The sequence below is a fragment of the Octopus sinensis genome, linkage group LG5 (assembly GCF_006345805.1).
Source record: "Octopus sinensis linkage group LG5, ASM634580v1, whole genome shotgun sequence".
NCBI lineage: Eukaryota > Metazoa > Mollusca > Cephalopoda > Octopoda > Octopodidae > Octopus > Octopus sinensis.
Genome location: NC_043001.1, coordinates 86,542,663 through 86,555,675, shown reverse-complemented (window position 1 = coordinate 86,555,675; position 13,013 = coordinate 86,542,663).

Here is a 13,013-nt window from a genome sequence, read left to right as displayed (position 1 = left end):
AAGGCCTGAAATTTGGGGGTGGCGGCGCAAGTCAATTGCATCGACCCCCAGCACTTGACTGGTACTTATTTCAACAACCCCAAAAGCATAAAGGGCAAAGTCGACCTTGGCAGAATTTGAACTCAGAATGTAGTGACAGGTGAACATTTTGTTCGACATGCTAACAATTCTGCCAGCTCACCATCTTACTGCTACTACTACTACTACTACTACTACTACTACTATATATCTAATAATATTTTGGACTAATAGATATAAGTCAATTATCATAGAAGATGGAGAAGAAGATTGTACAGAATAAAGTTTAATACCAAATCCACCTTCTCGTTAATTAATATATATATGTATATATATATATAGAGAGTGGTTATTAGAGGTAATAGTGTCATTGAGACCCAAAGGTATCAGGTAATGCTGAATAAGTGCTATGGATAGACCATAACTGAGTTTCAGGTTCAGTGATTATGCGAATAAGGGGTCCAACGTATGTCATATATCACTGCGTGTATATAAAAAATTTTTTTTTTCTGTAATGAGATAAAAAAAAAATTTATATGTGTGTGTGTGTCTCCCACAACTGGCATTGGTTTGTTTATGCCTTTGTAATCTCACGGTTTGGTTTGGCAAAACAGACTGATAAAATAAGCACCAGGCTTTAAAAAAATAAGTAATGGGGCCGATTTGTTCGACTAAACTCTTCAAGGATGTGCCCCAGCGTGGCCACAGTGCAATGAGTGAAACAATCAAAAAGTAAAAAGATGAAAGATATGTCAACAATGCATTATGGTTGAGATAGTTGTTTAGTAAAATTTCTGTTGCTTCAAGTTTTCAAAGGAGCAGAGACAGGTCTGAGATGGCTTAGAATCTCCTCATGTAACATATAACTGTTGGAAAATGCTGCTGTCTAAGGCAGCGAGCTGGCAGAATTGGTAGCACGCCGGGCGAAATGCTTAGTGGTATTTCGTCTACCGTTATGTTCTGAGTTCAAATTCAGCCTAGGTCGACTTTGCCTTTCATCCTTTCGGGGTCGATAAATTAAGTACCAGTTATGCACTGGGGGTCGATGTATTCGACTTAATCCCTTTGTCCGTCCTTGTTTGTCCCCTCTATGTTTAGCCCATTGTGGGCAATAAAGAAATAAGAAAAAGCTGCTGTCTCAGGATCCGAATTAGAAGCAGGGTGGAGTTGAGTGGTTAGTTATTTCTGTTGTACTGATAAAGTCTGGAGAAAGCGGAGGTGGTCCTACAATAAGCAACTGGTACATGGCCTGATGTTTCTGAACTTTATCTGTCAGGCGTATTCCTTCATAAGCTTTAATGGCACTTGAGATAATGGCCAGAAGAGCTTCATGAGAGTGTGAGCTACCAGAGAACAATCTCACCAGTATACTGTAGGTATTTCAATGATCTCAGTTTTGATTTGGGTTTGGTGGTAGCTGGCAGCCTTTTGATGTTGAGAAGATACTTGTCTTGCTGGGAGTTGATAGTGGATACCATCTCCTTTTCTTTCTTTCTTTCTTTCTTTCTTTCTTTCTTTCTTTCTTTCTTTCTTTCTTTCTTTCTTTCTTTCTTTCTTTCTTCATAACAGTGTGGTTACAGAGACGAGGAAGATATTTAAGAACATCATGACCAAGATTACATGGTGGAGAAAATTCTTGAATTTGCATGAGCAACCAAATTTTCTGAGGACTTGCTACTGGAATTCCCTGTTTCCAGTGTCAAGTGTCTTTAACAAATCCACAAAAAAAACCAAATAAAAAATGGTGAAGTGGCCATGATGTTATTCTTTGCATTTCTCCTTGTAGTTATCAGTTTTCACTCTCCTGTATGAGTGAGAGGCATGAGTTATATTCATCAAATATATCAAGAATCTGGAAAGCTTTCATGAAACAATATTAGCAGCTTTCATCCTCATTGTCCTCAACATCATCATTTAGTGTACATTTGCCATGCTGGCATGGGTAAGATGGTTTGACTGGAGATGGTAAGCTGGAGAGCTGCACCAGGCTTTAGTCTCTTTGGGCCTGGTTTCTATGGCTGGATGCTCTTCCTAATGCTAAGCACTCTACAAAGTGCACTGGGTATCTTTTACATGTCACCAACACAGGTGCTTTTTACATGTCACTGACATGGATGCCTTTTACATGTCACCAGCACTGGCCACTATTACAATTTCACTTAGCTTGACCTGTCTTTTGAAGTACAGCAAATCACCAGAATTCATGATCACTTAATCGCCAGTATGTATGTATGTTAGATCAATTTTCCATAGGCCTTTAATCACCAGAAGTCATGATCACTTAACATGAGACTTAGCATCTGAAGATCATATTTCACCACCTATTTCTTTACTACCCACAAGGGTCTAAACATAGAGGGGACAAACAAGGACAGACAAAGGGATTAAGTCGATTATATCGACCCCAGTGCATAACTGGTACTTATTTAATTGACCCCGAAAGGATGAAAGGCAAAGTCGACCGCGGCAGAATTTGAACTCAGAACGTAGCGGCAGATGAAATACCTACTTCTTTACTACAAACAAGGGGCTAAACACAGAGGACACAAACAAGGACAGACAAGTGGATTAAGTCGATTATATCGACCTCGGTGTGTAACTGGTACTTATTTAATCGACCCCGAAAGGATGAAAGGTAAAGTCGACCTCGGCGGAATTTGAACTCAGAACATAGCGACAGATGAAATACTGCTAAGCATTTCGCCCGGCATGCTAACATTTCTGCCAGCTCATCACCTCGTCCCCTGTCTTCTTAAGTCTATCTCTTCCACAGGTTCCCTCCACAGTTAGAAACTGGCACTTCTTTATGCACCTGTCCTCATCCATATGCATCACATGACCATACCAGCACAGTCTTCTTTCTTGCACACTACATCTGATACCCTTATACTCAATTTTCCTCTCAAGACACACCCTGTCATTCATGCACACTAACATTGCACATTCAGTGAAGCATACTAGCTTCATTTCTTTCAAGTCTTTGCATGTCCTCTGCAGTTACAGCACATGTTTCATTACCATGTAGCATGGCTCTTTGCACACAAGCCTCATATAATCTGCCTTTTACCTTGAGTGAGAGGCCTTTGTTATCAACAAAGATAGAAGCACCCTAAACTTTACCCAGTCCATTCTTATTCTAGCAGCTATGCTCTCAGAGCATCCTTCTTCACTGCTGACTTAGTCAACAAGGTAATGGAAGCTCTCTATACTTTCAAGCATCCTCCCTGCCTCAGGCAATTGACAAAGTCTATTTTCTGTATATTCTTAGTGTTTATCATACTTATACATCTGCCACACACAAAGACTGCTTTCTATGTTAACCTTCCTCTGATATTGTTGCACCACTTATGTGTCTCTAGCTTGCACTGAGTACTCCTTATGGAATTTCTACCTACACTTTTTCTACATATTGAGCAGAGAGATCTCCCTCCACAATATAATTTAAAAATGTGCCCTTTTAAAGCCTAGCTAGGCTCATGGGCCCAGTTTCCCGGTTTCAGTGGCATAGAAATTCCCCACCTGGACGGGACGCCGGTCTGTCACAGATTTACTCGTTTTTGCCAGTTGAGTGGACTGGAGCAACGTAAAAGGAAGTGTTTTGCTCAAGAACACAATGCATTGCCTGGTCCAGGAATCGAAACCACAACCTTACCATCATGAGTTAAACACCCTAACCACTAAACCACATGCCTCCACAAATAATAAATGCACCCTTTTAAAGCCTAGCCAGGCTCATGGGCCCAGTTTCCCAGTTTCAGTGGCATATGTGTTCCCCAGCTGGACGGGATGCCAGTCCATTGCAGCGTTACTCATTTTTGCCAGCTGAGTGGACTGGAGCAATGTGAAATGAAGTGTTTTGCTCAAGAATACAATGCATCGCCCAGTCCAGGAATCGAAACCACGATCTTATGATCATGATGCTGACACTCTAACCACTAAGCCACACGTCTCCACTCCTCCACAATATACAGACATATATTCAGTCACCTGGTGAGATATGATATGCACAACAAAATCCTCCACAGGCCCAAAGTTAGCAGCTTTGAATCCTCATTATACATGCATCAGTTGTGATGACTCAGACACATAATATTTCTAAGGATCCTGTACCGCTTAGCTACACCATGATCAAAGAACAGCTGAAGATTAATTTGAACAGAAGAAACAATAATGCCTTAATTAGTGAAATCAACCTTTCCCCACTGAGCACTTTAGCAGTCACACAGTCAAATAGTAATTAACAATATATAGGAGAAATATACTGTTAATAGAAGAAGAGGTACAGCAAAACATCTAGATGTTATAATTGCAACAGAAGCTGGGGTGCACCGTATTGGATTATATAGTTATTTGAGGATCCATAAACAAACAAGCTGCTGGTTATTAGATTTGCTGGGTAACAGTTAAGCATATGCAAGTAGATGTGTGTGTGTGTGTGTATGTGTGTGTGTAAATATAATTTGTATGTATTAATGTATGTGTGTATGCATATATATTTGTGGATGTGTTTATGAATGGCTCTATTTTACTCTCTCTCTGTATCTATCTGTCTGTCTGTCTGTCTGCCGGCCTGCTTGCCTGCCTGTCTGCCTGCCTGCCTGCCTGCCTGTCTGTCTGTCTGTCTGTCTGTCTGTCTGTCTATCTATCTATCTATCTATCTATCTATCTATCTATCTGTTTGCCTGTCTTTTCTGTCTCTCTCTCTCACTCTCTCTCTCAATAATACATACACACATACATACATACATACATACATACATACATACATACATACATACATACATACATACATACATACATACAACATACATACATATACACACACATATATATATATATATATATATATATATATATATATATACACACATGCATACATAGCATCATCATCATCATCCTCATCGTCGTCATTTAACATTCACTTTCCTTGCTGGTATGAGTTGGACGGCTTGCCTGAGGACTGCAAGCTGGGAGGCTGCACCATGCTCCAATCTGATTTAGCAAGGTTTCTACTGCTGGATGCCTTTCCTAATGCCAACCACTTCAAGTGTGTAGTGGGTTCTTTTTACATGCCACTGCATGGAAGCCAGTCAGGTGGCACTGGCATCAATCACACTCAAATGGTGCTTTTTACATGCCTCCTACATGGGTGCCAGTCAGGCAGCATCGGCATTGGCCACAACTTTAATTTCACTTAGTTCAATAGGCCTTCACTGGCACAGCATATTGCCCAATAATTAAAGAGTATTTTTAAATGGGCCAGTTATATGACATTGGCATCAGCCACGGCTATGATCACACTTGGCTTGCTGGGTCTTCTCAAGCACAGCATCTTTCCAAAAGTTGCTTGTCATTGCTCCTAAGAGGCCCAAAAATCGAAGGTTGTGCTTCACCACTTCATCTTATGTTTTCCTGGGTTTACCTCTTCCACAGGTTCTCTCCACTGTTAGGGTGTGACACTTCTGCACACAGCTGTCCTCATCCATATACAGCACATGACCATACCAGTGCAGTTGTCTCCCTTGCACACCACATCTGATGCTTCTGATGTCCAACTTTTCTCTCAGGGCACTTACACTCTGTCATATATGCTCACTGACATTACACATCCAGTGGAGCATACTAGCTTCATTTCTTTCAAGCCTATGTTTCACTGCCATGTAGCATAGCTGTTCAAACACAGGCACTATACAGTTTACCTTTCATTCTGAGTGAGAGACTTTGTTACCAGCAGAGGAAAGAGCTCTTTAAACTTTTCCCAAGCTATTCTTATTCTAGCAGCTATGCTCTCAGAGTATCCACCCCCAATACTGACTTGGTCACCTAGGTAACAAAAGCTATCAACTACTTCTAGTTTCTTCCCCTGCCGTGTAGTGAAATCTGTTTTCTGTACATCTTCAGTGTTTATTGCACCTGTGCATCTACCACACACAAAAACTATCTTCTCAGTTAACCTTCCTTTGATATTGCTGCACCTCTTATGTGTCTATAGCTTACATCGAGTACAGCTTGTGGAATTTCTACCTTCATCTTTTCAACAGATCAAGCAGGGCCATCTACCTGAAGTGATTTATGATTTGTCTGCCTTCCCACTTACTAAGACTTTGGTTTTTGCTAGGTTAACTCTAAGGCCCTTTGATTCTAGACCTTGCTTCCATATCTGAAACTTCATCTCTATTTCTGGTAGTGACTCAGCTATTAGATCAAGGTCATCAGTATAGAGGAGCTCCCAGGGGAAGCCTGTCTTGAATTCCTCTGTTATTGCTTGGAGGACTATGATGAATAAGAGGGGGCTGAGGACTGATCCTTGGTGAACCCCTACTTGTATCTGGACTTCTTCACTATACTCATTGCCAACCCTGTACATGACTTGTACAGCTCTCACTAACCACTCATCTATTCCTAGTTTCTGCATTGACCACCAGATAAGTGATTGGGGGACCCTGTCAAAAGTTTTCTCCATATCAATAAAAGCCAAGTACAGAGGTTTACTTTGGTTAGGAGTTACTCCTGCAGCTGTCTTATCAGAAATATAATATCAGTGGTGCTTCTCCGTAGCACAAACCCAAACTGCATCTCATCTAAACTAACTCACTCCTGAATTAGTTGGGCTATGACCCTCTCCATATATATATATATGGTTTTCTAAGTCCTGTAAAAGAACTTGGAAGGATGGGCCTCCAGTCAGCCTTTCGCAATACCCTTAAAGCCAGGAACTTTTTAACATCTCCTCATGTTTGTATATATGAAAGCAGGAGATTGGAAAATAATTTTGATATCCTTTATTCACATAATAATTTTGATGTTATTTATAATTTCAATATTATTAAGGTGGTGAGCTGAAAGAAACGTTAGCATGCTGGGCAAAATGCTTAGTGGTATTTCGTTTGTCTTTATGTTCTGAGTTCAAATTCTGCTGAGGTCGACTTTGCCTTTCATCCTTTCAGGGTCGATAAATTAAGTACCAGTTGCGTACTGGGATCGAACTAATCAACTGGGTCCCTCCCCAAAAAATTCGGACCTTGGGCCTAGAGTAGGAAAGAATATTATTTATTCACATGTACAGTTTTGTACATATAGGTAAAACATATAAGATTCAAGGGAAGGCTGAGAAGTTCATAGCCTTACTATGAAGGTGTGATGTGAGAACTTTGAAATCTTGCATGCATTAATTTCAACTCTTCATATTAATAACTGTATTGTTTCTTTCCAGGTAAACTGGCATTTGACTGTTCAAAGAAGACTTCAAATATATCTAGTAACAACTTCTCTTGAAAATGGACAAAATTTCGCATTGTGGTGTTATCAGGTACCCAGAGAGAAAAGGTTTGGCGCCCAACGACATTCATGCAGACATGGTTGCTACATTAGGGGATGATGCTCCAGCATTATCAACAGTGCAAAAATAGACTGCTGAATTTAGGAGGAGAAGGGAAAGTCTTGAAGACAACCCACCTGCCACCATTGAGGAAAACACTGATCATGTTCACCACATGCTGTTGGATGACAGGTGATTGACTATAAATCAACTAGGCAAATCTTTAGCATATCCCATGAGAGAGTTAAGAATATTCTGCACAATGAACTTTAACATGATGATAGTTTCTGCTCGATGGTTTCCACATTTTTTGATACCTGATCAAAAGAGCATCAAGCTGATCACATCATGGGAAAAATCTGACATTGTTTGAGGTAGATCCAGTTGCTTTCCTTGAACATTTCCTACACCTTTGAGCCAGAGACAAAGAGACAATCTGTGCAGTGGAAACACCCCCTCCTCACCTGCTCCAAAGAAGGTCATGGTTGTTTCATCTGCAGAGAAGGTGATGGCCTCTGGTTTTCCAGATGCAAAATGCATTGTGTTTATTGACTCTCTTCAAAAGGTTCCCACCATCAATGTGGCAGTTATGAAAGCCTATCAATACCAAACACCTAGGGAAACTGATGAATGGGATCTTGTTTTATCCCCTCACAAGGCTTTGGTTGGCCTGAGGCTATGGTAAAAGACACTTGACCAAGGTGCCACACAGTGGGACTAATCCCGGAACCATGTGGCCAGGAAGCAAGCTTCCTACTGCACAGCCACTCCTGTGGGGATTGGCATCCATAACACTTGTCTTACGACACACAAGTCCTTCATTTCAATGGCTACTGTGCATGACTGTAGTTTTTAACTGGTTGATCACTGTTCCTGTTCTCCCTGATTTGGCTCAATCTGACAATCAGCTCTTCCCCAAAATGAAAAAACACTTGACTGGAAACTAGTATTGCAGTGATGATGACATCATATCTACTGTTGATGGCTTTTTTGGTCAATAGTATGAAAGCCTCTTCCACAGGGATATCCAAACACTGCAACACCAATGGAAGAAGTGTATGGACTGCAAGCCTTGTGAGTGGATTTGGTAGACAGAAACTGAAAGAAGCCTGTCATATATATGTATGTATGTGTGTTTATGTGTTTGTGTTTGTCCTCCCAACATCACTTGACAACCTATTGTGGTGTGTTTACGTCCCCGTAACTTAGCAGTTCGGCAAACGAAACCGATAGAATAAGTTCTAGGCTTACAAAGAATAAGTCCTGGGGTCGATTTGCTCAATTAAAGGCAGTGCTCTAGCATGGCCACAGTCAAATGACTGAAACAAGTAAAAGAGTAAGAGTAAAGAGTATATGCATATATATATATGTATATATGTGTGTGTGTGCATGTGTGTGCATGCATGCATGTGTGTGTTTGTGTGTGTGTGTGTGTATGTATGTATGTATACACAATACATCCATTCCAAATAGAAAATTCTATTGAAAGGTAACATTAGGAAACATATTTGATGTTGTGTTTTCATTCTTATATTTTCTTCTATTTCTTTCTGTGGGTGTTGAGCAATGGAACATTGATGTCATATGTTTATTATTACAATAGGAATTTTGATGAGTGTATTCATTGTATACATACATACATACAAACATACATACACATGCACAGACGTGTATGTATATATGTATGATGTATGTATTATTATTTAAACTGATGAATCATTGTGTTACACATAGTCATGTCTTTCTTAATTTTTGTTGGTGCATATTTTCATAAGACAAGTGTTATAGATGCCAATCCCCACAGGAGTGGCTGTGCAGTAGGAAGCTTGCTTCCTAACCACATGGTTCCAGGTTCAATCCCAGTGTGGCACATTGGTCAAGTGTCTTTTACTATAGCCTCAGGCCAACCAAAGCCTTGTGAGTGGATTTGGTAGACAGAAACTGGAAGAAGCCCATTGTATATGTGTGTGTGTATGTTTGTGTGTTGTGTTTGTCACCCCACCATCATTTGACAACCAATATTGGTGTGTTTACATGCCCATAATTTAGTGGTTTGGCAAAAGAGACTGAGTGTGTGCTGCATATGTGAGACTGTGAGTGTGTGTTGCATATGTCGGGTGTTACTTTTGTCCCCATCACCTCCCCCATATGCAACACTCATTATGGGCTTCTTAGAGGTCAAACTTTATACCCAACTAATGGAAACTTTTAGTGAACAGTTCTCCATTTATATAAAAAAAGAATTGGAAATGGTATTTAGATGATTGCTTTATATACTGGACTAAAAACCAAGAAGACTTAAGAATATTTAACTCACTTTTAAACAACTTACACACTTCTATAAAATTTACCATGGAACAAAACAAGAGAATTACCATTTTTGGACATACTTCTAAGTAAAGAAAATAACACTATAAAACAGATCTCTTCTACAAACCTACAGACATTCACAAATATTTTAACTTTCATTCCTCTCATCCTTCACATACCAAAAGAAACATACTCTTTAATATGGCAAAAAGAATTTGCATGATAGTAATAGATGCAGAATTAAGGGACCCTTGATTACAGGAATTTAAAATAATTCTGAAGGAACAAAATTATCCCACTATTTTAATTGACACAGCAATCACCAAAGCAAAAAGCATCTCAACTACAACCTTCAGAGAAAAACAAACACACAAAAATAAAAATGAAAATGAACTTATAAGCATTTCTTTTGTCATCACCCACTACCCAAGAAATCATAACATCATCAGCACTGCAAAACAATACCTCCCAATCCTTGAACATTCATCAAGAATGAACCAATTAATAACAAACTCAAAAATAATTTATAGCAGATGGCAAGCAGGCAACATAAAAAAAACCTCTGAACCCAAGCAAAATTTACAACCACAGAAACAACAAAGAGAGTTTAAAAAATGTGATGACCCTCATTGTGGAACATGTGACTATATTGAAGAGGGAGAACAAATTACTTTCAAGAACAATGACACTTTCAAAATAAATGCAAATCATCATCATCATTTAACATCTGCTTTCCATGCTAGCATGGGTTGGATGATTTGACTGAGGTCTGGCGAACCAGATGGCTGCACCAGACTCCAATCTGATCTGGCAGAATTTCTACGGCTGAATGCCCTTCCTAATGCCAACCACTCCGAGAGTGTAGTGCGTGCTTTTACGTGCTACCAGCATAAGGGCCAGTCAGGCGGTACTGGCAACGGCCATGCTCAGATGGTGCTTTTTATGTGCCACCTGCACAGGAGCCAGTCCAGCGGCACTGGCAAAATTGCAAATTCAGGAATTTAATTTACTGTGCCACATGCCCTGAATGTAACGAATACAACATTGGTGAAGCGAGCATTGGACTATATGAGAGACTAAGGGTACACAAACAACAGATCCATGATCCCTCTGTTAGAAACACAACCTGTAATGAACATTTTGAAAAATGTGGAAAAAGAAAATTCAAAATATTCCCTTTCTTCAAACTGCAGACAGAAAATGAACATTTTCGTAAGGCCAAGGAAGAATATTGTATTAAAAAATATCAGCCAAAACTGAACAAAAAATAATACCACAACCACCAGAACTACCATCTCAACAATCCACAGAAAGACACCGACTAAACTGCCTGAATAAGGAAAAGTATATATGAACCAAATTGAATTGAACTGTGAATTGAACTAGTTTGAACTAGTTTGAACATGTTTGAATTGAATTGAACTAGTTTGAACTATGACCATGCTGGGGCTCCACCATTTGATTTTACGACATCCACACTTTTTACTTTGCTAAAAAATTTTTTCTTAGAACTTGACATTCGATGCATGAGAGAATCTGACACCGCTGTCTTCTTTTACACTTCTTGCCGTCAAGTTAAATTCATCTGGGACCCTTGAGAGTAAGAGATCTAATCCTGTGTTTTGATGACACTTACATCCACTTCATATGAGTATACACTCTTTTTTGTACTATCTTGTGTATGCATGTGCATATATGTGTGGAAATATCTGTAGGTGAGTGTATATATGTATACATGTGTGTGCAGGTATGTATGTATAATTACATAAAAATATAGAGATATAAGTTTGTATGGATGTACACCCTCTTGTGTGTGTGTGAACCGATATGCATGTTTACACATATACATGTATGTATGTGTGTGTGTGTATATATATATATATATATATATATATATGTGTGTGGGTGTGGGTGTTTATATATCTATGTGTATATATGCACATGTGTATGTATGGATATTTATATATATGTATACACATGGAGACATGTGTATGTGCGAATATATGTGTATATGTGTGTATGTACAAATATATGTGTACGTAGATGCAGGCATGTCAGTGTGTGTGTGTGTGCATATGTGTGTGTATGTATGTAAACACGCATATGTACATGTGTGGCTGTCTGTGCATGTGGATGTATGCATGTGTGTGTTTGTGTGTGTATATATATGACTAAATAAGGGCACACCATACCAACTGTGAAAAATGAATACAATGACCTCAAATCAATAGATTCACAAAGATCATCTTTTGACAAGAACTCAACAACATTTTTGACCACTTCTAAAAATATTTCATTTCTTTTTTCCTGACAGACTAATCTCTTCTCACTACCATTTTCAACCGCTTTTTGTCTTCTTACCTTCCACCTTTTTCTTTTCTTTCTTCCTTTTTACTTTTTCCTTCTTTTCTTTCTTCTTTTTTCACACATGCTGTTGTATTTGCTTTTAGTATTCTTTTATTAATTTTTATATTATTTTTTTATATTCTTTATTTTTTATTTTTTTTCTATCTTTTATTTTCTATTTTTATTTTTTATATGTATACTTGTAAGAAAAAAAATCTTTTGCTATATAAAAAACCTTCTAAACCAAAGAATTTCAGTTTGAAAACAGCTCGAAACTCATTTAACTGTAAACATTATCATTAAAATAAAAATTATCCCCCCGAAAGCCATCTCTATTCATTTTTTCAAATATACATACACACATACATATATATATTTATATTTATACACATATATATATTTTTATATTTATACACATATATATATATATATATTTATATTTATACACATATACAACAAATATATAAACGTATATATATATATATACATATATATATACAGTGGTTGTATACTGTCAACTTAACATGACAGTCCCATAAAGGGAATTACACCACTGCTATTCAGCCCTAGGAAGCATCGACGCTTCCTGTCGGCTTTGACACATTTCCTGTGTCCTTATATTTGTGAAGGGGAGGCAAGCACCCCCACCAGCTAGGGCTCAGCAGTATTAGCACCAAGCAGTATTTAGGCATAAATCTTTAGGTTAGTTAAAATATGTTTGTAACATATTTCAATTTTAAAGACAAATTCATTTCAATTACCAAGGAGAAAAATATTCTCTCTTAAATTTCGAACCTGGATTCTCATTCCTAAGGTATTCCTCGATGTTATTATTATTATGGGCATATGGCGATGTTATTATTATTATGGGCATATGGCGTAGTGGTTAAGAGTGCAGGCTACCAACCCCAAGATTCCAAGTTTGATTCCAAGCAGTGACCTGAACAATAATAATAATAATAATAATAATAATAATAATAATAACATCGAAGAATACCTTAGGAATGAGAACCCAAGTTCG